The following is a 25,841-nucleotide window of genomic DNA, read 5'->3' on the forward strand; positions in this document are numbered from 1 at the left end:
ATATTCACACTCACTTGCACACACACACTTTTTTTGCCATACGACTAGACTGTCTATGATTGTAGGACTCTCTGACTGCTAAATAAAAAACAACAAACACTACAGCCCCCCCGACATGTTTCGCCACCTTAGTGGCGTCCTCAGGGGTGCCGGGGCTAAGTGTGAGTGCAGATTGTGGAATGTTAACAGATATAACCTCTGTTTTGGGCTGTCTTAGGTGACGTCAGATCCCTTTCAGAGGAGGCTTTCGGTTATTCGTTAGGGAACTGGCAGAGGAACTACCCACCTATATTCCATTGGTCCACTTTTCCATCGCTCCAGAAGGTATGCGCATGTGGACGAACTTTAAAGCCTCGATCGCTACACTCGAATCAGAGCGGCTGCGCGGGGTGTTAGAAAATTTCTCCGATCGTTACGGAGGGGGTTTGGCGCATGCGCCAGAAGACGGCGCGCGCGACAGAGAGTCCTGCGCGCGCGCCGGGAAATGACGCACGCGCACTAGCTCTCATCGTTCAGATGCCCAGGTATCCAGTGAGCGCATGCGTCCGAAAGGCTCTGGAATTTTAGCTAGCTTGGTATCTGCGCAGGCGTGCGGACTTAGGGTAAATTAGTCTGTATCTTAAAGGTAGAGATGGATAACTTAAAGGTGAGTATATTCTCTGTTGTTTCTATTCGAATAAAATCGTAATGTATTCCATCTGTCTGCCATAAACATATAGTGCTCAATGTATCAATATCGGTCCTGAAATTTTAAATGTATCATTATGTTTTATATTTTGTTCATTTCTGAGGAACGACCTTATGTATACCCGAATTTTAGAGAAAGAATTTATAATGATCAGACTGTGGGTTGGAGAGCTGTTGCTAAATCGTTTAGGGGAATGCTGAGAACGTGAAACCCTCATTTAGACCGTTGGGACTCATACTCTCCAAACGGTCTATCCACCGGGCCTCTAGTTGTAAAAGTTTCTTGTCAATGTTGCCCTTTCGAGGGCCTAAAATGAGTTGGTCGATGGCCCAGAATTATAAATGGTCCATCCTGCCCTCATGAGATGACCTAACGTGTCTTGCCAATGACGTATCCTTGTCCGTTCGGACTGAACTCAAATGGGAGGATATACGTCTCCTAAGCTCCTGAACCGTTTTTCCAACGTAAATTTTTGGACACGCACATTGTGCAATGTATATAACACAAGTGCTTTTGCAGTTTATAAATTTACGAATCGTGTAAATCCTTCCGTTTGTTTCAAATTGTTTAGTTTTTGGCATATATCTGCAAAAAATGCAATTTCCACATGGGAAAGAGCCAGTGATGGGCGATGACAACCAGGTCTTCTTCGCTGGGATGCTCACATCAAAGTGGCTGTGTACCAGTCTGTCCTTAATATTTCTGCCCCGCCGGTAGGTAATTGAGGGCCCATTATCTATCACTCCTCTGAGGTCAGTATCTGCCTGGAGCAAAGGCCAGAACTTGCGCATGATGTTCTTAATGTCCTCTGCATAGGCATCATAGGTGCCGATGCAGTGTACTGTTTTTTTGTTTTCGTTTCTGTCTCCTCTATTTACGAGGATCTCTCTATCTGTTGTTTTTGCGCGTTTGTACGCCCGTTTTAGTACTCTTTTGGGGTATCCTCTTGCTTTGAAGCGGTTAAAAAGTGTATGGCATTCACTCTCAAAATCACTTTCGCTTGAACAGTTCCTTCTAGCTCTTAAATATTGGCCGATTGGGATGCCTTGTTTGAGTGGTCCTGGGTGCCAACTATCCCAATTAAGTAGGCTATTTGTGGCCGTGGTTTTTCGGAAGATTTTAAAGCCCAAATCCCCCTTCAAGTCAATATAGACCGTGAGGTCCAGAAAGTTTATACTCATTGGTTGAAATTCAGGGGTGAACCTCATCCCAATAGGGTTGTGGTTGAGGGCCCCAACGAACCGATTGAAGATGTCCTCATCCCCCTGCCACAGGATGAGGACATCGTCAATATATCTGCCCCAGAAAAGGATGTGATCTGTTAATAAGGTAAGAGTGTCACAAAAAACAAAATTAGCTTCCCACCACCCGAGAAATAAATTGGCATAAGTGGGTGCACAAACGGTGCCCATGGTGGTACCTTTCACCTGATGGTAAAAGGCACCGCCAAACAGAAAATAATTGTGCTTAAGTAAAAAGTCCAGTAAGGTGAGGGTGAAGTGATTGTGGTCTTTGAATTGTGTGCCCTTTGTGTCCAAAAAGCTTGTTACCGCACGAAGTCCCAGATCGTGTCTGATGTTCGAATAAAGGCCTTCGACGTCTAGACTTGCCAGGTGTGTGCCCGCTGGGACACGTATGTCTTGCAATTTAGTGATAAGATCTTTAGTGTCTCTAATGTAAGAGGGAAGTGAGGTGACGAAGGGTCTTAAAATGTGGTCCACGTACTCACTAATGCCTTGTGTTAGGTTATCTGTTCCAGATACAATCGGTCTCCCTGGGATAGGGGTGATCTTCTTGTGGACTTTAGGTAATGCGTAAAAGGTTGGCAAGGTGGGTTTCTTGTTGAACATGTATTTGTGCTCATCTTTTGATATTAAATTATTCTTTAGGGCATTATCAAGAAGTTCTTTTAGTTCTTCTGTAAATTGTTCTGTTGGATCTCTCAATAAGACAGAGTATGTGTCTCTATCATCAAGTAGACGTCTCACCATCCAAATGTATTGTTCACTGTCTAGAAGGACAATATTGCCCCCTTTATCAGATGGCTTTAGGACTAGATTTCTAGCTTTTTCTAGTCTCTCAAGTGCCTGTTTTTCTTGTCGTTCCAGATTGGATGCTATCTTCTCAGTCCTTGGTTTTATATTCTTGATCTCTTTTGTGACCATTTGGACGAACGTGTTGATTAGTGGGTATTGTGAAAAGGGAGGTGTATTTTTTGATCTGGGTTTCAGACATGTGAGTGGGGGATTTATGCCCTGTGGAGTGATAATATTCTCCTGTTCTAGATCTAGTAGTAATTGTAACACTCTATCATCTTTCTGATTAGTCCTTTCAAAATCTGTATTTTCCTTCAGATGTTGTTTGTGTAGTGCCAGTTTCCTGGCGAACAGGTTTATGTCCTTCACCCATAAAAAACTGTCAAAGGTCGGAGTTGGGGTGAATGAGAGACCTTTTCTGAGAAGTCTCAATTCGTGTTCGTCGAGTATATGTGTTGATAGATTAATTACAAGTTTGTCTTCTTCATTTTTAATTTTTAATTCCTCAAAGTTCATAGAGGTCTCCCTTATTTCCCGTTGAAGCCCCATTTCTCCCGATCTCTGAGTTGCATGATCGGGGTCGGTTGGGCTAAAAAAGGAGTCCTTGGTATGGCTCCTGTGTTTGTAATATTTTGTATCATTCCATTCTGTGCTGTTCCCGATTGATTTAACAAACTGGTGGAGGTTGCTATATTTGTTCCTATCGGGAATGGTGTAGCGATTACATGGGGCATGTCTGTTATTGTTTGGGAGACATAACTCCCCCCAGTTGGGGTTGGAGTGGGGGCGGCCATGTTCTGCTGTGTCAAAGAGGAAAAATGTGAAGAATAACCCATTGAGGAATTTATGAAGGGGGGGTTTTTGTATCTGGCATTTATCCGGACCTCGATTATTGTAACTTCTCTTACTCTGTTGTCCTCCCTTATGTTTGCTGAACTTTCTCTTGGTGCTATACCCTTCTCGTGTGCGATTTGGTTCTGATTGTCTATCCTCAGATGAGGAGAGATCTGATTCTGAGACGTCGGTGTAAAGAGCAGGTCTGCTATTGAATTGTGTTTGTTTTCTCTGATATATTTGTCCCGTTTCAAAATCTCCACAGTCACGTATAAACTTGCGATGTTTCCGTTCTTTTATATCATTGGTCAGAGATGTAAGGTTTTTCTGTAACTTATTTTCTAGATTTTGAAAATCAGAATGTGTGTTGAAAACCTGAATTTCTCTGATTTCTCTATCCAGTTTTTCACTTATATGAGTGAGAAAGTTCTTTTCATATTCAAATAGGTATTGGATTAATCGAAGTGAACTTTCAGTGAGTAATTTTTGCCACCCCTTTATGAACTCCCCGTCGTCTTGATGTGAGTTGGGGAAAAGGTTAATGCGTAGCCCCGGATATACTAGATTTTGTTTAAGATATGTATCGAGACTGGCTACTTCCCAAGTCGATTTGACATATTGTCTATATGTTTTTTGTAGATTGCGAAAGGCTGTGTTTATATCTGTTTGGTTCAAAGGTACCGGTTCCTTGGAAAATACCTGAGAAACCTCACCTGATATATTTTCGTAAGTGATCTTTTGGGACAGAAAGCTGGCCATACTCAGGTATGTATTTACAGGGGAAAAGAGTGATCGTGTTGAGAATCAATACAGGTAATACGGTCGTTCTGGAGTTATTGTGTGGAACCACAACTGTTTGTTCCCAACCACTGGAGGTGCGGTTTAACCCGCTGGCTTGTACTATAATCGACAAATTCGTGGTCTAGATCTCGACTGGGTTCTCATAGATACAAACAACTTTTTACAAAAAGGGCCTAACGGCCCCACTAGAACCCATTTGTCAAGAGAAATTATTTTTTGAAATATAAAAATAATTTTTATTGAGATGCATTAAAATAAGAAATTTAGTAGAAGTAGCACTATCGAAGGTAGTTAAAAATCTACAATCAGTAGAGCCCTAAATACAAATGTATTTTTTGAAAACAGGTATTTATGGCTTGAGTGTTTAGTGTGTCCTTGATTATTCTATCATTTATATCCACTGGGTTGGCAGTAAAAGTAGAGTGGTACCAGTGGGGAAAAAACTAATTTGCCTATTCACTCGACGTTTGGATGGACCCTTATGCTTTGCAGACACTAGGTGTCACTGATAGGCTGTAACCACAGCTCTTTAGTGTAGTACTTTGTATCGTTTTCAAACGAGTCTTGTTAGGACCTTAACGCTGTGTAAGTGTCCATCCAGTCGGGATGATTCATAGGTATACTTTGATGTGTCGATATATAGCAACACCGCACCACTCTAAATTGTTAACTCACTGCCATTGGTTCACATGTATGTGAAGGGACAATTGCAGATCTCCCATATTCACACTCACTTGCACACACACACTTTTTTTGCCATACGACTAGACTGTCTATGATTGTAGGACTCTCTGACTGCTAAATAAAAAACAACACTACAGCCCCCCCGACATGTTTCGCCACCTTAGTGGCGTCCTCAGGGGTGATAGATAATGGACCCTCAATTACCTACCGGCGGGGCAGAAATATGAAGGACAGACTGGTACACAGCCACTTTGATGTGAGCATCCCAGCGAAGAAAACCTGGTTGTCATCGCCCATCACTGGCTCTTTCCCATGTGGAAATTGCATTTTTTGCAGATATATGCCAAAAACTAAACAATTTGAAACAAACGGAAGGATTTACACGATTCGTAAATTTATGAACTGCAAAAGCACTTGTGTTATATACATTGCACAATGTGCGTGTCCAAAAATTTACGTTGGAAAAACGGTTCAGGAGCTTAGGAGACGTATATCCTCCCATTTGAGTTCAGTCCGAACGGACAAGGATACGTCATTGGCAAGACACGTTAGGTCATCTCATGAGGGCAGGATGGACCATTTAAAATTCTGGGCCATCGACCAACTCACTTTAGGCCCTCGAAAGGGCAACATTGACAAGAAACTTTTACAACTAGAGGCCCGGTGGATAGACCGTTTGGAGAGTATGAGTCCCAACGGTCTAAATGAGGGTTTCACGTTCTCAGCATTCCTCTAAACGATTTAGCAACAGCTCTCCAACCCACAGTCTGATCATTATAAATTCTTTCTCTAAAATTCGGGTATACATAAGGTCGTTCCTCAGAAATGAACAAAATATAAAACATAATGATACATTTAAAATTTCAGGACCGATATTGATACATTGAGCACTATATGTTTATGGCAGACAGATGGAATACATTACGATTTTATTCGAATAGAAACAACAGAGAATATACTCACCTTTAAGTTATCCATCTCTACCGTTAAGATACAGACTAATTTACCCTAAGTCCGCACGCCTGCGCAGATACCAAGCTAGCTAAAATTCCAGAGCCTTTCGGACGCATGCGCTCACTGGATACCTGGGCATCTGAACGATGAGAGCTAGTGCGCGTGCGCCATTTCCCGGCGCGCGCGCAGGACTCTCTGTCGCGTGCGCCGTCTTCTGGCGCATGCGCCAAACCCCCTCCGTAACGATCGGAGAAATTTTCTAACACCCCGCGCAGCCGCTCTGATTCGAGTGTAGCGATCGAGGCTTTAAAGTTCATCCACATGCGCATACCTTCTGGAGCGATGGAAAAGTGGACCAATGGAATATAGGTGGGTAGTTCCTCTGCCAGTTCCCTAACGAATAACCGAAAGCCTCCTCTGAAAGGGATCTGACGTCACCTAAGACAGCCCAAAACAGAGGTTATATCTGTTAACATTCCACAATCTGCACTCACACTTAGCCCCGGCACCCCTGAGGACGCCACTAAGGTGGCGAAACATGTCGGGGGGGCTGTAGTGTTTGTTGTTTTTTATTTAGCAGTCAGAGAGTCCTACAATCATAGACAGTCTAGTCGTATGGCAAAAAAAGTGTGTGTGTGCAAGTGAGTGTGAATATGGGAGATCTGCAATTGTCCCTTCACATACATGTGAACCAATGGCAGTGAGTTAACAATTTAGAGTGGTGCGGTGTTGCTATATATAGACACATCAAAGTATACCTATGAATCATCCCGACTGGATGGACACTTACACAGCGTTAAGGTCCTAACAAGACTCGTTTGAAAACGATACAAAGTACTACACTAAAGAGCTGTGGTTACAGCCTATCAGTGATACCTAGTGTCTGCAAAGCATAAGGGTCCATCCAAACGTCGAGTGAATAGGCAAATTAGTTTTTTCCCCACTGGTACCACTCTACTTTTACTGCCAACCCAGTGGATATAAATGATAGAATAATCAAGGACACACTAAACACTCAAGCCATAAATACCTGTTTTCAAAAAATACATTTGTATTTAGGGCTCTACTGATTGTAGATTTTTAACTACCTTCGATAGTGCTACTTCTACTAAATTTCTTATTTTAATGCATCTCAATAAAAATTATTTTTATATTTCAAAAAATAATTTCTCTTGACAAATGGGTTCTAGTGGGGCCGTTAGGCCTTTTTTGTAAAAACTCTTTTTACACTGACATCAGATGATTCCATAAATGACGACAGAACCTGTTCTTTTAAAAGGGGATACATGTAGAACACCCCCAAAAGAGTGCAGAGGTTGTGCACAGTAATTTTGCACTGATGTCACTGATCATTTTGCCCCTTCTTTTCATCCGTCAGTGTCCGCTTTCAATCAGTCAATAATCCATCAGTGTTGCTAAAGCCAAAAATAAACAGGAGTTGATCCAGAACAGAGTTGACCAGTAAATGGGATATTTGCATCTCCTCTGTGTTCTGTATCCACTCCTGCTTTTGGCTATCAATCGATCTATCTATCAAGCTTTTCATTCCTTGAAATGAAGCAGAAAACAAAACATATGGGCAACATCATATAGTGGTGGAGGGTGAAAACAGCATTACGAAAATCACAGGGAGTTACAGGGAAACATCGGTCAGTTGGCAGCAGCATGAGTAGGCCTAAGAGTGGCACAATGACAAATTATGGAGGAGGCAGCAACATGATAGCCAAAGAGTGGCACAATGGCAGAGGGTGTAGTTGGCAGCAGCAGCAGCATGGGGTCAGAGAGTGGCACAATGACAAATTCTGGAGATGGTAGCAGCAGCATAAGGTCAGAGTGGCACAATGACAAATTCTGGAGCTGGCAGCAACATGGTAGGCCACAGAGAGGAACAATGACAAATTCTGGAGCTGGCAGCAGCATGAAGACAGAGAGTGGCACAATGACAAATTTTGGAGGTAGAAGCAGCAGTAGCAAAAGTGTGGAGGTGGCATCAGAAGCAGTATGAGGTCAGAGAGTGGCACAATGACAAATTCTGGAGATGGTAGCAGCAGCATTGTCAGGCTTAGAGGTTGTGGATCCTCTGAACCACTGCGGACGATGGCACAAGCCACTACCTGGGACCGGAGTCTAAGTGGCACCCGCCGCAAAGCGGGTTGGACTTGCTGCGGCGTGGTACCACCAGGTCGTTCCACAGGCGTGACTTGTCCGTAGTGGCAGCCAAGGTCGAGGTACAGAATCGGCAGGCAATCTCGTAGTCGGGGTCAGGCAGGAGGTCAGGACGGGCAGCACAGGTTCGTAGTCAGAGTCGTAGCAACAGGTCAGGACAGGCGGCAAAGGAGCGTAGTCAGAAACGGAACTGGGGTCACAACAGGAAATCTCAAGAACAGCACAAGGCATCAAATACAGCTTTCTCTAGGGCGCAAGGCACAAAGATCCGGCAAGGGTAACAGGAAGAGGCAGGGTTAAATAGTTAAAGGGAAAAGGCCAGCGCCAATTAGTGGCGCGCTGGCCCTTTAAATTTACAGAACTTGCCGCGTGCGCGCCCTAGCTGTCGGGGACGCGCGCGCACAGCGGAAGGGGACGAGGAAGCTGCGGACGGAGCCGACGCCGGCTGGGCAGGAGCCGGGACCCGTAAGTAGCGTTTGCGGCGCGCTGGCGGGGGACCAACGGCACGGGTGAGCCCGCGATCCGCGACGGGGATCGCGGGACCACCCGTGACAGTACCCCCCCCCCCTTCGGCCTCCCCCTCTTTCTGGGCTGGAGGAATCTCTGCAGGAGGTCCTGGTCCAGGATATTGTCCTCGGGCTCCCAGGATCTCTCCTCAGGCCCGAACCCCTTCCAGTCAACCAAGAAGAACCGCTTACCTCTTACAGTCTTGGCATCAAGGATCTCCTTTACCTCATAGATGTCAGAGGAGTCGGCCACCGGAGCAGGAGGAGACAACTGTCGGGAAAAGCGGTTCAAGATGACGGGCTTGAGCAGGGAGACATGGAAGGAGTTCGGGATGCGCATGGTGGGAGGAAGGCGCAGCTTATATGAGACTGGATTGATGCGATGCATCACCTCGAAGGGACCTAGGAAACAAGGACCGAGCTTGTAGCCAGGAATTTTAAGCCGGACGTATTTGGAGGACAGCCAAACCTTGTCACCAGGAGAGAAGAAGGGGGGAGGCCTGCGTCTTTTATCGGCTTGAATTTTAGTTTGCGTCGAAGCCTGTAATAAGGAAAGGCGGGTCTGCTCCCAGATGGTTTTTAAGTCCTGTACCAACTCCTCAACAGCAGGAACATCAGAAGCCACGGGTAGAGGTAGAGGCGGGCGAGGATGGAGTCCATAGTTGACAAAAAATGGAGCGGAACCCGCTGATGCAGAGTCCAAGGAGTTATAGGAGAACTCCGCCCAAGGCAACAATTGGGACCAATCGTCCTGACGGGCAGAAACAAAGTGGCGTAGATAGCAGCCCAAAGTCTGGTTAACTCTCTCCACCTGCCCGTTCGACTGGGGATGATAGGCGGAAGAGAAGTCCAACTTCACCTGTAGTTGGTTACAGAGAGAACGCCAAAATTTCAAGACAAACTGTACTCCACGGTCAGAGACTATGTGTCGTGGAAGTCCATGGAGTCGGAAGATGTGGTGAAAGAACTGGTCGGCAAGACATGGAGCAGCTGGCAAACCTGGCAGAGGAATAAAATGGGCCATCTTAGAGAACCGGTCAGTCACCACCCAGATGACGGTATTGTCTGAAGAAGATGGTAGATCCGTGATGAAATCCATAGCAATATGAGTCCATGGGCAGCTGGGTATCGGCAACGGCAGAAGAAGACCAGCAGGCTTAAGACGTGAAGGCTTATTCCGGGCACAGGAAGTACAGGCACCCACAAAATCCCGGACATCTCTGGCCAGGTCTGGCCACCAGTAGAATCGGGTAATGAGGGCGATAGAACGCTGCACCCCAGGATGCCCAGCCACACGGGAGCAATGTCCCCAAGACAGAATTCTCCTCCGTAGCGCAGGTCGTACGTATGTCTTGCCAGGAGGTAATAGACGAAGATCCACTGGCGCAGCCAGTACAAGTCGGTCAGGAGAGATAACATGACGAAGAACCGGTTCTTCCCCAACGACATCCGAAGCACGAGAAAGGGCGTCTGCCTTGATGTTCTTCTCGGCCGGATGAAAATGAATGAGAAAATCGAACCGGGCGAAGAAGAGTGACCAATAGAGATGAGCGAACACTAAAATGCTCGGGTACTCGTTATTCGAGACGAACTTTTCCCGATGCTCGAGTGCTCGTCTCGAATAACGAACCCCATTGAAGTCAATGGGAGACTCGAGCATTTTTCAAGGGGACCAAGGCTCTGCACAGGGAAGCTTGGCCAAACACCTGGGAACCTCAGAAAAGGATGGAAACACCACGGAAATGGACAGGAAACAGCAGGGGCAGCATGCATGGATGCCTCTGAGGCTGCCTAATCGCACCATTATGCCAAAATTATGGGCAACAGCATGGCCATGACAGAGTGACAGAATGAAGCTAGATAGCATCTAAAACATCCAATAATTGACCCTGACACTATAGGGGACGGCATGCAGAGGCAGCGGCAGCAGGCTAGAGAGTGTCATGGCGACATACCCTAAATGGACTCAGGCTTCAAACCAATGGGTGGCAGAGAGGAACCACAGGAGGTGAGCAAGAAGCGCTCAAATAATATCGGTACATGATAAAAGTTTGCCAGTATATTTTGTGGATTACACAGCAGGGTGGCGACAAAGTTAACATGGAAGCCATGAAAACAACCCAAAATTCTGCCTGACACAGCTCGTTTGATAAGGGGACCATGTATGGAGGCAGTGAACTAGTAGTAGATTAAAGGTGCTGCAGTTAAAACTATGTTAGTTGGATCTTGGCATGGAGCTGGCGCTCCGCTGCCAGGCGAGCTTTCGCCAATCCAAGCCCCTGTCTATAGGCTACTCCCCAAACAGCACTTCTAAGAACCTTTTGTATAAGATCAAGTGTAGTAGCGTTCTTATAAGTTTAGGATATGGCGGGTGAGGGGAATGTAAACAGATGTGCAAGAAGCGCTGAAATAATATCCCTAAATGGTAAAAGTTTGCAAGTATATTTTGTGGATTACACAGCAGGGTGGCGACAAAGTTAACAACTTTGATGTGGAATGCCCTGTAATAGCTCTTGGGCGGTGTGCCTTTTATCGCCTAGGCTCAGCAGTTTCAGCACCGCCTGCTGTCGCTTAGCGACGGCACTGCTGCTGTGCCTAGAGCTACCGACTGATGGCGCCATGCCCACGGATGGTAATTCGGAGGAGGAGGAGGTGGAGGAGGGGTGGGAGGAGGTATAGTAGGCCTTTGAGACCTGGACCGAGGTAGGCCCCGCAATTCTCTGCGTCGGCAGTATATGACCAGCCCCAGGGTCAGACTCGGTCCCAGCCTGCACCAAGTTAAGTGTAGTAGCGTTCTTATAAGTTTGGGATATGGCGGGTGAGGGGAATGTAAACAGATGCGCAAGAAGCGCATGATGCGCATGGAGCTGGCGTTCCGCTGCCAGGCGAGCTTTCGCCAATCCAAGCCCCTGTCTCTAGGCTACTCCCCAAACAGCACTTCTAAGAACCTTTTGTATAAGATCAAGTGTAGTAGCGTTCTTATAAGTTTAGGATATGCCGGGTGAGGGGAATGTAAACAGATGCGCAAGAAGCGCTGAAATAATATCCCTAAATGGTAAAAGTTTGCCAGTATATTTTGTGGATAACACAGCAGGGTGGCGACAAAGTTAACAACTTTGATGTGGAATCCATGAAAACAACCCAAATTTCTGCCTGACACACCTCGTTTGATAAAGGGACGATGTATGGAGGCAGCTATATGGACGACTTTTGGAGGTAGCAATGGAGACAACGTGTGGAGGCTGCTATGGAGACAATTTAATTTGGATAGTGCCTGTATGTGGCAGTCCCAAACATTTTTCAAACCAGAGGAGCAGGTAGGTGGCCCTCCAGTAAAATGGAATAGATTGAGTGCCTGTATGTGGCAGTCCCAAAAATTCTTCAAACCAGAGGAGCAGGTAGGTGGCCCTCCAGTAAAATGGAATAGATTGAGTGCCTGTATGTGGCACTCACAAAAATTGTTTCAAACAGAGGACCGGGTAGGTGGCCCTCCAGAAAAATTAAATGCATGAAGTACTATAGCAAGAGCCAGTGGGCCCTGTCAAAAAATAGCCATTTTCCTCTGCTTTACTGTACAAAGAGGAGGAGAATGAGGAAAATGAGGAGGAGGAGGAGTGGATCAATTATTCAGGTTGAGCTTCCTTCACCTGGTGGAGATTGGAAATTCTGAGAAATCCAGCCTTTATTCATTTTAATAAGCGTCAGCCTGTCAGCGCTGTCAGTCGACAGGCGTGTACGCTTATCGGTGATGATGCCACCAGCTGCACTGAAAACCCGCTCGGACAAGACGCTAGCGGCAGGGCAGGCAAGAACCTCCAAGGCGTACAGCGCCAGTTCGTGCCACATGTCCAGCTTTGAAACCCAGTAGTTGTAGGGAGCTGTGTGATCATTTAGGACGATGGTATGGTCAGCTACGTACTCCCTCACCATCTTTCTGTAAAGATCAGCCCTACTCTGCCGAGACTGGGGACAGGTGACAGTGTCTTGCTGGGGTGACATAAAGCTGGCAAAAGCCTTGTAAAGCGTACCCTTGCCAGTGCTGGACAAGCTGCCTGCTCGCCTACTCTCCCTCGCTACTTGTCCCGCAGAACTACGCACTCTGCCGCTAGCGCTGTCAGAAGGGAAATACTGTTTCAGCTTGTGCACCAGGGCCTGCTGGTATTCATGCATTCTCACACTCCTTTCCTCTCCAGGGATGAGAGTGGGAAGATTTTGCTTGTACCGTGGGTCCAGGAGAGTGAACACCCAGTAATCGGTGCTGGAATAAATTCTTTGAACGCGAGGGTCACGGGATAGGCAGCCTAGCATGAAATCTGCCATATGCGCCAGAGTACCAACGCGTAAGAATTCACTCCCCTCACTGGCCTGACTGTCCATTTCCTCCTCCTCCAACTCCTCCAACTCCTCTTCTTCTGCCCATACACGCTGAACAGTGAAGGACTCAACAATGGTCCCCTCTTGTGTCTCGCCAACATTCTCCTCCTCTTCCTCCTCATCCTCCTCCACCTCCACCTCCTCCGATATGCGCTGAGAAACAGACCTCAGGGTGCTTTGGCTATCAACAAGGGAATATTCTTCCCCCGTCTCTTGTGACGAGCGCAAAGCTTCCGACTTCATGCTGACCAGAGAGTTTTTCAACAGGCCAAGCAGCGGGATGGTGAGGCTGATGATGGCGGCATCGCCACTGACCATCTGTGTTGACTCCTCAAAGTTACTCAGCACCTGACCGATATCAGACATCCACGTCCACTCCTCATTGTAGACTTGAGGAAGCTGACTGACCTGACTACCAGTTCTGGTGGAAGTTGACATCTGGCAGTCTACAATCGCTCTGCGCTGCTGGTAAACTCTGGATAACATGGTCAGTGTTGAATTCCACCTCGTGGGCACGTCGCACAACAGTCGGTGAGCGGGCAGTTGGAGGCGGCGCTGCGCTGCCCTGAGAGTGGCAGCATCTGGGCTGGACTTCCTGAAATGCGCACAGATGCGGCGCACCTTCGTGAGCAAATCAGACAGATTGGGGTATGTCTTGAGGAAACGCTGCACTATCAGATTTAACACATGGGCCAGGCATGGCACATGTGTCAGTCTGCCGAGTTGCAGAGCCGCCACCAGGTTACGGCCGTTGTCACACACAACCATTCCCGGCTTGAGGTTCAGCGGTGCCAGCCACAGATCAGTCTGCGCCGTGATGCCCTGTAATAGCTCTTGGGCGGTGTGCCTTTTGTCGCCTAGGCTCAGCAGTTTGAGCACCGCCTGCTGTCGCTTAGCGACGGCACTGCTGCTGTGCCTAGAGCTACCGACTGATGGCGCCGTGCCCACGGATGGTAGTTCGGAGGAGGCCTGAAAACACCTGGACCGAGGTAGGCCCCGCAATCCTCGGCGTCGGCAGTATATGAGCAGCCCCAGGGTCAGACTCGGTCCCAGCCTCCACCAAGTTAACCCAATGTGCCGTCAGCGATATATAGTGGCCCTGCCCGGCAGCACTCGTCCACGTGTCCGTGGTCAGGTGGACCTTGTCAGAAACGGCGTTGGTCAGGGCACGGATGATGTTGTCTGACACGTGCTGGTGCAGGGCTGGGACGGCACATCGGGAAAAGTAGTGGCGGCTGGGGACCGAATACCGAGGGGCGGCCGCCGCCATGAGGTTGCGAAAGGCCTCGGTCTCTACTAGCCTATAGGGCAGCATCTCCAGGCTAAGCAATCTGGAGATGTGCACATTAAGGGCTTGGGCGTGCGGGTGGGTTGCACTATATTTGCGTTTCCGCTCCAGCGTCTGGGGTATGGAGAGCTGAACGCTGGTGGATGCTGTGGAGGATCGTGGAGGCGACGATGGGGTTTTTGTGCCAGGGTCCTGGGCAGGGGGCTGACTAGCAGCTGACACAGGGGAAGGAGCAGTGGTGTGCACGGCCGGAGGTGAACGGGCTTGTTGCCACTGAGTGGGGTGCTTAGCATTCATATGCCTGCGCATACTGGTGGTAGTTAAGCTAGTAGTGGTGGAACCCCTGCTGAGCCTGGTTTGGCAAATGTTGCACACCACAGTCCGTCGGTCATCCGGTGTTTCCTTAAAGAACCTCCACACTTCTGAAGATCTAGCCCTCGCCGCAAGAGCCCTCACCACGGGAGCTTCACTAGTTGACAGTGGCGCTGATGCACCAGCTCTGGCCCTGCCTCTCCGTCTGGCCCCACCACTGCCTCTTCCAACCTGTTCAGGTCGAGGACTCTCCTCCGTCTCAGAAGCACTGTGTTCACCCGGCCTCTCAACCCAGCTTGGGTCTGTCACCTCATCATCCTCCGATCCCTCAGTCTGCTCCCCCCTCGGACTTCCTGCCCTGACAACAACTTCCCCACTGTCTGACAACCGTGTCTCCTCATCGTCGGACACCTCTTTACACACTTCCACTACGTCAAGAAGGTCATCATCACCCACAGACTGTGACTGGTGGAAAACCTGGGCATCGGAAAATTGCTCAGCAGCAACCGGACAAGTGGTTTGTGACTGTGGGAAGGGTCCAGAAAACAGTTCCTCAGAGTATGCCGGTTCAAATGCCAAATTTTCCTGGGAGGGGGCAGACTGGGGGGGAGGAGGCTGAGGTGCAGGAGCTGGAGGAGTGGGGATTTCGGTGACATGGGTGGACTGCGTGGAAGACTGACTGGTGGTGGACAAATTGCTCGAAGCATTGTCAGCAATCCACGACATCACCTGTTCGCACTGTTCTGGCCTCAACAGTGCTCTACCACGAGTCCCAGTAACTTCAGACATGAACCTAGGGAGTGTAGCTCTGCGGCGTTCCCCTGCTCCCTCATCAGCAGGTGGTGTCTCACCCCGCCCAGGACCACGGCCTCTGACCCCTGCAGTAGTTGGACGCCCACGTCCCCGCCCTCGTCCTCTACCCCTAGCCCTCGGGTTAAACATTTTTAAAATGAGAGTTATAACTTTTTTTTTTTTTTTACTTCTTTTTGTTTTTTTTTGTGTTTTTTTGTGTTTTTTTTTTTTTTTGTGTTTTTTGTTTTTTTTTGAGTTTTTAAAACCAAACAATCCTATCCTATTGCTATGGCTATTTTCTAGCCAAGTATCAAAGGAAGCACACTACTATGCCAGATGAGATGACACTGAGTTATTGCCTAATAGAAATCCAACCCCTACTGAATTTTGCCACTTCGGCCTTTGCTATGGATATGTGCGCCACTAAGCGCAGAACACAGCGGTCGCAAGTCTCACTACAAATTGCTCAGAATTGGCAAGTACATGCACTGCAGAAACTACAGCCACCAGCAGATCAACCAGAAATCAAATATATAGAACGCTACTGTAGGCTTCAAGAAGCTGTTTGTATTCTCCTATGGCTATTTTCTAGCCAAGTATCAAAGGAAGCACACTACTATGCCAGATGAGATGACACTGAGTTATTGCCTAATAGAAATCCAACCCCTACTGAATTTTGCCACTTCGGCCTTTGCTATGGATATGTGCGCCACTAAGCGCAGAACACAGCGGTCGCAAGTCTCACTACAAATTGCTCAGAATTGGCAAGTACATGCACTGCAGAAACTACAGCCACCAGCAGATCAACCAGAAATCAAATATATAGAACGCTACTGTAGGCTTCAAGAAGCTGTTTGTATTCTCCTATGGCTATTTTCTAGCCAAGTATCAAAGGAAGCACACTACTATGCCAGATGAGATGACACTGAGTTATTGCCTAATAGAAATCCAACCCCTACTGAATTTTCCCACTTCGGCCTTTGCTATGGATATGTGCGCCACTAAGCGCAGAACACAGCGGTCGCAAGTCTCACTACAAATTGCTCAGAATTGGCAAGTACATGCACTGCAGAAACTACAGCCACCAGCAGATCAACCAGAAATCAAATATATAGAACGCTACTGTAGGCTTCAAGAAGCTGTTTGTATTCTCCTATGGCTATTTTCTAGCCAAGTATCAAAGGAAGCACACTACTATGCCAGATGAGATGACACTGAGTTATTGCCTAATAGAAATCCAACCCCTACTGAATTTTGCCACTTCGGCCTTTGCTATGGATATGTGCGCCACTAAGCGCAGAACACAGCGGTCGCAAGTCTCACTACAAATTGCTCAGAATTGGCAAGTACATGCACTGCAGAAACTACAGCCACCAGCAGATCAACCAGAAATCAAATATATAGAACGCTACTGTAGGCTTCAAGAAGCTGTTTGTATTCTCCTATGGCTATTTTCTAGCCAAGTATCAAAGGAAGCACACTACTATGCCAGATGAGATGACACTGAGTTATTGCCTAATAGAAATCCAACCCCTACTGAATTTTGCCACTTCGGCCTTTGCTATGGATATGTGCGCCACTAAGCGCAGAACACAGCGGTCGCAAGTCTCACTACAAATTGCTCAGAATTGGCAAGTACATGCACTGCAGAAACTACAGCCACCAGCAGATCAACCAGAAATCAAATATATAGAACGCTACTGTAGGCTTCAAGAAGCTGTTTGTATTCTCCTATGGCTATTTTCTAGCCAAGTATCAAAGGAAGCACACTACTATGCCAGATGAGATGACACTGAGTTATTGCCTAATAGAAATCCAACCCCTACTGAATTTTCCCACTTCGGCCTTTGCTATGGATATGTGCGCCACTAAGCGCAGAACACAGCGGTCGCAAGTCTCACTACAAATTGCTCAGAATTGGCAAGTACATGCACTGCAGAAACTACAGCCACCAGCAGATCAACCAGAAATCAAATATATAGAACGCTACTGTAGGCTTCAAGAAGCTGTTTGTATTCTCCTATGGCTATTTTCTAGCCAAGTATCAAAGGAAGCACACTACTATGCCAGATGAGATGACACTGAGTTATTGCCTAATAGAAATCCAACCCCTACTGAATTTTCCCACTTCGGCCTTTGCTATGGATATGTGCGCCACTAAGCGCAGAACACAGCGGTCGCAAGTCTCACTACAAATTGCTCAGAATTGGCAAGTACATGCACTGCAGAAACTACAGCCACCAGCAGATCAACCAGAAATCAAATATATAGAACGCTACTGTAGGCTTCAAGAAGCTGTTTGTATTCTCCTATGGCTATTTTCTAGCCAAGTATCAAAGGAAGCACACTACTATGCCAGATGAGATGACACTGAGTTATTGCCTAATAGAAATCCAACCCCTACTGAATTTTGCCACTTCGGCCTTTGCTATGGATATGTGCGCCACTAAGCGCAGAACACAGCGGTCGCAAGTCTCACTACAAATTGCTCAGAATTGGCAAGTACATGCACTGCAGAAACTACAGCCACCAGCAGATCAACCAGAAATCAAATATATAGAACGCTACTGTAGGCTTCAAGAAGCTGTTTGTATTCTCCTATGGCTATTTTCTAGCCAAGTATCAAAGGAAGCACACTACTATGCCAGATGAGATGACACTGAGTTATTGCCTAATAGAAATCCAACCCCTACTGAATTTTGCCACTTCGGCCTTTGCTATGGATATGTGCGCCACTAAGCGCAGAACACAGCGGTCGCAAGTCTCACTACAAATTGCTCAGAATTGGCAAGTACATGCACTGCAGAAACTACAGCCACCAGCAGATCAACCAGAAATCAAATATATAGAACGCTACTGTAGGCTTCAAGAAGCTGTTTGTATTCTCCTATGGCTATTTTCTAGCCAAGTATCAAAGGAAGCACACTACTATGCCAGATGAGATGACACTGAGTTATTGCCTAATAGAAATCCAACCCCTACTGAATTTTGCCACTTCGGCCTTTGCTATGGATATGTGCGCCACTAAGCGCAGAACACAGCGGTCGCAAGTCTCACTACAAATTGCTCAGAATTGGCAAGTACATGCACTGCAGAAACTACAGCCACCAGCAGATCAACCAGAAATCAAATATATAGAACGCTACTGTAGGCTTCAAGAAGCTGTTTGTATTCTCCTATGGCTATTTTCTAGCCAAGTATCAAAGGAAGCACACTACTATGCCAGATGAGATGACACTGAGTTATTGCCTAATAGAAATCCAACCCCTACTGAATTTTCCCACTTCGGTCTTTGCTATGGATATGTGTGCCACTAAGAGCTAAACACAACGGTAGCAAGTCCCCCTGCTAATTCCTCACAAAATGGTAAAAGATGCAAATTAAAATAAAAAAAGTAGAACGTTATTGTAGCCCTAAGAAGGGCTGTTGGGTTCTTTGAGAATCACTCCTGCCTAACAGTAAGCTAATAGAACACCCTAACGCTTTCCCTGACCAGCAGCAGCTCTCTCCCTAGCGGCATCCAGAGACAGAATGATCCGAGCAGCGCGGCCAGCGGCTAGTCTATCCCAGGGTCACCTGATCTGGCCAGCCAACCACTGCTATCGACGTGTAAGGGTACCACGTCATGCTGGGTGGAGTGCAGAGTCTCCTGGCTTGTGATTGGCTCTGTTTCTGGCCGCCAAAAAGCAAAACGGCGGGAGCTTCCATTTTCTCGAGCGGGCGAAGTATTCGTCCGAGTAACGAGCAGTTTCGAGTACCCTAATGCTCGACCGAGCATCAAGCTCGGACGAGCATGTTCGCTCATCTCTAGTGACCAACGAGCTTGGCGTGGGTTGAGTCGCTGAGCAGTCTGGAGATAGAGGAGGTTTTTGTGGTCTGTATAGATGCTGACCGGACACCGAGCTCCCTCCAGGAGATAACGCCACTCTTCTAAGGCAAGCTTGATCGCCAATAATTCTCGATCTCCTATCCCGTAATTCCTCTCTGCGGAGGAAAAAGACTTGGAGAAGAATCCACAGGTGACGGTGCGGCCTTTGGGACCCTTCTGCGTGAGCACTGCTCCGGCCCCTACTGAGGAGGTATCCACTTCCAGATGAAAAGGCTTTTCAATGTCGGGACGCACCAGGACTGGAGCCGAGGCAAACAAAGATTTTAAGTTCTTAAAGGCCTCCTTAGCTGCCGAAGGCCAGAGTCGGGGATTGGCACCCTTCTTGGTAAGCGCCACAATTGGAGACACCACAGAGGAAAAACGTGGGATGAACTGGCGGTAATAATTCGCAAAGCCCAGAAATCGCTGTATAGCGCGCAGTCCCACTGGGCGAGGCCACTGAAGAACCGCCGACAGCTTGGCAGGATCCATACGAAGGCCTTTGTCCGAGATGACATAGCCGAGAAATGGAATACTCTGCTGATGGAACAGACACTTTTCCAGCTTGGCATAGAGACGATTGGTCCTTAATCGACTGAGTACTTGCCGTACTTGGACTTGGTGGGTCTCAAGGTCCGGAGAAAACACGAGGATATCGTCCAGATAGACCACCACACAGACATAAAGCAAGTCTCTAAAGATGTCATTCACGAACTCCTGAAAGACGGCTGGTGCATTACAGAGTCCGAACGGCATCACCAGATATTCAAAGTGTCCATCACGGGTATTAAAAGCGGTCTTCCATTCATCCCCTTGTCGGATACGAATGAGGTTGTAAGCCCCACGAAGATCCAACTTGGAGAAGATCTTGGCTCCACGAAGGCGGTCAAACAACTCAGTGACCAATGGCAACGGATAACGGTTCTTAACCGTGATTTTGTTAAGACTGCGATAGTCTATGCATGGTCGAAGTGACCCGTCCTTTTTGGTCACAAAGAAAAAACCTGCACCAGCCGGGGAGGAAGATTTGCGTATAAATCCCCTCTGCAGATTTTCTCGGATATAGTCCGACATGGCTGAGGTTTCCGGTACAGAAAGCGGATGCACACGACCCCGTGGGGGAGAAGTGCCCGGCAACAGATCCACAGGACAATCGTAGGGACGGTGAGGTGGCAACGTCTCAGCTTGCTTCTTTGAGAAGACATCACGAAAGTCCTTATAACATGCCGGAAGACCCTCCAGGGCCTTAAGGGACACAGAAGAGACCAGAACTGGCACAGGACGAGGCAAATCCACACAGCGAGATTGGCAGTCGGGTCCCCACCGAAGGATCTCCCCCGTCTTCCAGTCAAGAACGGGTGCGTGGAACTGCAACCATGGTAGACCCAACAGGATGGAGGATGTGGAACGTGGAAGCACATAAAAGGACAGGCTCTCCTTGTGCAGCACACCGACTTGCATAGACAGTGGCTTGGTGCGGTAGTGGACCGGGTCAGAAAGGATTGGTCCACTGACGGAGGAGATGACCAACGGCCTTTCAAGACGGACCACAGGAAGGTGATGCCGGGAGACCAAGGCAGCATCCACGAAGTTCCCCGCGGAGCCTGAGTCCAAGAAGGTTGGGGACGGATTGGGCAAGACCCCAGGAAGTGTCCAGGACTGGCACAGTAGAAGCAGAGGTTTCCCTGACGCCTTCTGATACGCTCCTGGGGAGAGAGTCTGAGCCTGTCCACCTCCATAGGCTCCTCCACGGGTGGTACATCAGGGGGCTGGAGCGGTCTTTGAAAAGCAGGAGCCAGGCGAGGAAATCGTCGTGGGCGAACTTGCGGTTGCTCTAGGCGTAATTCCTCAGCACGCTCTCTAAATCGCACGTCAGTCCGGGTGGCTAAGGTGATAAGACCACCCAGGGTAGACGGGGCAAGTCCCTTCTTAAAGGTTGCGGACAGGGCCGCATCGTTCCAGGAGAGTTCCGTGGCCAAGGTACGGAACTGGACCGCATATTCTCCCACGGATGAGGCCCCCTGGCGGAGATTCAACAGCGCAGTCTCGGCAGAAGAGGCCCGTGCAGGTTCCTCAAACACGGACTGGAACTCCGCCAGAAATGCAGTGAGATTGTCTGTGACCGTGTCGTCTCTGTCCCAGAGAGGAGTAGCCCAGGCCAGGGCCTTACCAGAGAGAAGGCTGACGATGAAGGCCACCTTGGATCGTTCCGTGGAGAATTGAGACGGCATCAACTCAAAATGCAGGGAGCACTGGGTTATGAAACCCCTGCAAGACTTGGGATCACCATCATACTTCCCGGGCATAGACAGCCATAGCCTCGGTTCAGCGGCGGGAAGAGAAGCCGGGGTAGCGAGAGCCACTGGAGCGGCCTCAGGAACCTGTTGTTGCTGCTGGGTGGCCAGCAGCTGCTGCAGCATGGCGGTAACCTGTTCCAGCTGTTGGCGTTGAGCGACAATCTCTCGGGATTGTTGACCCACGATGGCAGCCAGAGTCGGCCGAGTAGGAAGCGGCACCTCAGCGGGATCCATGGCCGGATCTTACTGTCAGGCTTAGAGGTTGTGGATCCTCTGAACCACTGCGGATGATGGCACAAGCCACTACCTGGGACCGGAGTCTAAGTGGCACCCGGTTTTCACCAGAGCCCGCCGCAAAGCGGGTTGGACTTGCTGCGGCGTGGTACCACCAGGTCGTTCCACAGGCGTGACTTGTCCGCAGTGGCAGCCAAGGTCGAGGTACAGAATCGGCAGGCAATCTCGTAGTCGGGGTCAGGCAGGAGGTCAGGACGGGCAGCACAGGTTCGTAGTCAGAGTCGTAGCAACAGGTCAGGACAGGCGGCAAAGGAGCGTAGTCAGAAACGGAACTGGGGTCACAACAGATAATCTCAAGAACAGCACAAGGCATCAAATACAGCTTTCTCTAGGGCGCAAGGCACAAAGATCCGGCAAGGGTAACAGGAAGAGGCAGGGTTAAATAGTTAAAAGGAAAAGGCCAGCGCTAATTAGTGGCGTACTGGCCCTTTAAATTTACAGAACTTGGCGCGCGCCTGCCCTAGCTGTCGGGGACGCGCGCGCACAGCCGAAGGGGACGAGGAAGCTGCGGACGGAGCCGACGCCGGCAGGGCAGGAGCCGGGACCCGTAAGTAGCGCTTGCGGCGTGCTGGCGGGGGACCGACGGCACGGGTGAGCCCGCGATCCGCGACGGGGATCGCGGGACCACCCGTGACAAGCATGAAGTCAGAGAGTGGCACAATGACAAATTCTGGAGCTAGCAGCAGTAGCATGAGGTCAGAAAGTGGCACAATGACAAATTATGGAGCTGGCAGCTACATTGTAGGCCACATAGTGGCACAATGACAAAGTGTTTAGGTGGCAGAAGCAGCAGCATGAGGTCAGAGAGTGGCACAATGACAAATTATTGGGCTGGCAGCAACATGGTTGGCCACAGAGTGGCACAATGACAAATTCTGGAGCTGGCAGGAGCATGAGGTCAGAGAGTGGCACAATGACAAATTCTGGAGCTGGCAGCAACATGGTAGGCAACAGAGTGGCACAATAAGAAAGTTTGGAGGCTGTAGCAGCATGAGGTCAGGGACTGGCACAATGACAAATTCTGGTGCTGGCAGCAACATGATAGGCCACAGAGGGGCACAATGACAAGGTCTGTAGGTGGCAGCAGCATGAGGTCAGAGAGTGGTACGATGACAATTTTTGTAGGTGTCAGCAACATGGTAGGCCACAGTGTGGAACAATGATAAAGTGTGGAAGTGGCAGCAGCAGCAACATAAGGTCAGAGAGTGGAACAATAACAAATTCTTGAGCTGGCAGCAACATGGTTGGCCACAGAGTGGCACAATGACAAATTCTGGAGCTGGCAGGAGCATGAGGTCAGAGAGTGGCACAATGTCAAATACTGGAGCTGGCAGCAACATGGTAGGCCACAGAGTGGCACAATGACAATTTCTGGAGCTGGCAGCAGCCGCAGCATGAGGTCAGAGAGTGGCATAATGACAAATTGTGGAGCTGGCAACTACATGGTAGGAAACAGAGTGGCACAATGAGGAATTCTGAAGCTGGCAGTAGCAGCAGCATCATGAGGTCAGAGAGTGGCATAATGCAAATCCTGGAGCTGGCAGCAGCAGCAGCATGAGGTCAGAGATTAACACACTGGCAATTTCTGTAGGTGGCAGTAACATGGTAGGCCACAATGTGGCACAATGATAAAGTGTGGAGATGGCAGCAGCAGCAGCATGAGGTCAGAGAGTGGCACAATGACAAATTCTTGAGCTGACAGCATTATGGTGGGCCACAGAGTGGCACAGTGACAAAGTGTGGAGGCTGCAGCAGCATGAGGTCAGGGACTAGCACAATGACAAATTCTGGCGCTGGCAGCAACATGGTAGGCCACAGAGGGGCACAATGAAAAAGTGTACAGGTGGCAGCAGCAGCATGAGGTCAGAGAGTGGCACAATAACAAGTTCTGGACCTTGCAGCAACATGGTAGGCCACAGAGTGGCACAATGACAAATTCTGGAGCTGGCAGCAGCAGTATGAGGTCAGAGAGTGGCACAATGACAAATTGTGGAGCTGGCAGCAACATGGTAGGCCACAGAGTGGCACAATGAAAAATTTTGGAGCTGGAAGCAGCAGCATAAGGTCAGAGAGTGGCACAATGACAAATTCTGGAGCTGGTAGCAACATGTTAGGCCACAGAGTGGAACAATAACAAAGTGTGGAGGTGGAAGCAACAGCAGCATGAGGTCAGAGAGTGGTACAATGGCAAATTCTGTAGGTGACAGCAGCAGACGCATGAGGTCAGAGAGTGTCACAATGACAAATTATTGAGCTGGTAGCAACATGTGAGGCCACATAGTGGCACAATGACAAAGTGTGGAGGTGTCAGGAGCAGCAGCATGAGGTCAGGGAGTGGCACAATGACAAATTCTGGAGCTGGAAGCAATATGATATGCCACAGAGTGGCACAATGACAAAGTCTAGAGGTGGCAGGAGTATGAGTTCAGAGAGTGGCACAATGACAAATTGTGGAGCTGGCAGCAACATGGTAGGCCACAGAGTGGCACAATGAAAAATTTTGGAGCTGGAAGCAGCAGCATAAGGTCAGAGAGTGGCACAATGACAAATTCTGGAGCTGGTAGCAACATGTTAGGCCACAGAGTGGAACAATAACAAAGTGTGGAGGTGGAAGCAACAGCAGCATGAGGTCAGAGAGTGGTACAATGACAAATTCTGTAGGTGACAGCAGCAGACGCATGAGGTCAGAGAGTGTCACAATGACAAATTATTGAGCTGGTAGCAACATGTGAGGCCACATAGTGGCACAATGACAAAGTGTGGAGGTGTCAGGAGCAGCAGCATGAGGTCAGGGAGTGGCACAATGACAAATTCTGGAGCTGGAAGCAATATGATATGCCACAGAGTGGCACAATGACAAAGTCTAGAGGTGGCAGGAGTATGAGTTCAGAGAGTGGCACAATGACAAATTATTGAGCTGGCAGCAACATGATAGGCATAGCTCCCGACCGTCCCGATTTTACCGGGAAAGTACTGTTTTTGTTACCCCTGCCCCGCGTCACGGCATCTGTCAGATTGTCACGGATTTTCCCTCCAGGTCCCGCTTGTCCCGGCTCTGTGTCCCGCATAGTAAATACTTTCAAAGCCTGAACTGATAGTACTGAATGGCTTCTACAGACATTGGACAGGGAATCCTTTTGAGAGCAGTGTCAGGTTAGCAGAGAGCAGGGACCACATCATTAGGTTCAGATCTCTATCCATATATGGTCACTACATCTACTAGGGTTCCCCAGAGCAGACATCGGACAGGGAATCCTTTTGAGAGATGTGTCGGGTTAGCAGTGAGCAGGGACCACGTCATCAGGTTCAGAACAACCTCTGTCCAAATATGGTCTCCTAGGGCTTCCCCAGACACAAGCTCTTTATTTAATAAATTAAATAAATTTTTACCCAGTCTGGGATTCGAACTCTAGAACCCCTGCATTGGAGATAGGAACTGCAATCCAATGAGTTATGAGCCCAGTGATTATGCAACTAAGAATTTTTGGTAACTGAGAAGTGTTATCTGCCACTGTTACACTATGACACAGACTTAATGCCCTGATATATAGAGAGGGATCTTCTCAGAGGTTATTATTGCAATTATTGAGACAATTATTATTATTATTATAAATTTTATTATTTTTATTATTATGGAGACGATTATTAATAATAGTAAAAATAATAATAATCATCTCTATAATAATAATTATAATTGTCTCAATAATTACAATAATCTCTGAGAAGATCCCTCTCTATATACCAAGGCATTAAATCTGTGTCACAGTGTAACAGTAGCAGTGACAGTGACCCCCCAAAATGGACAACCTGGAATTGGAGCAGAAATCACTACAGAAACTATGTGGATTTTACACAGAGTTTTTGCTACTATTCAGCAACAAAGAAGAACTGCAATTTGGGGTATACAGATTCCCCAAAACGGACACCCTGGAATTGGAGCAGAAATC

This window comes from Engystomops pustulosus, chromosome 5, assembly GCF_040894005.1.
Source record: "Engystomops pustulosus chromosome 5, aEngPut4.maternal, whole genome shotgun sequence".
NCBI classification, from domain to species: domain Eukaryota; kingdom Metazoa; phylum Chordata; class Amphibia; order Anura; family Leptodactylidae; genus Engystomops; species Engystomops pustulosus.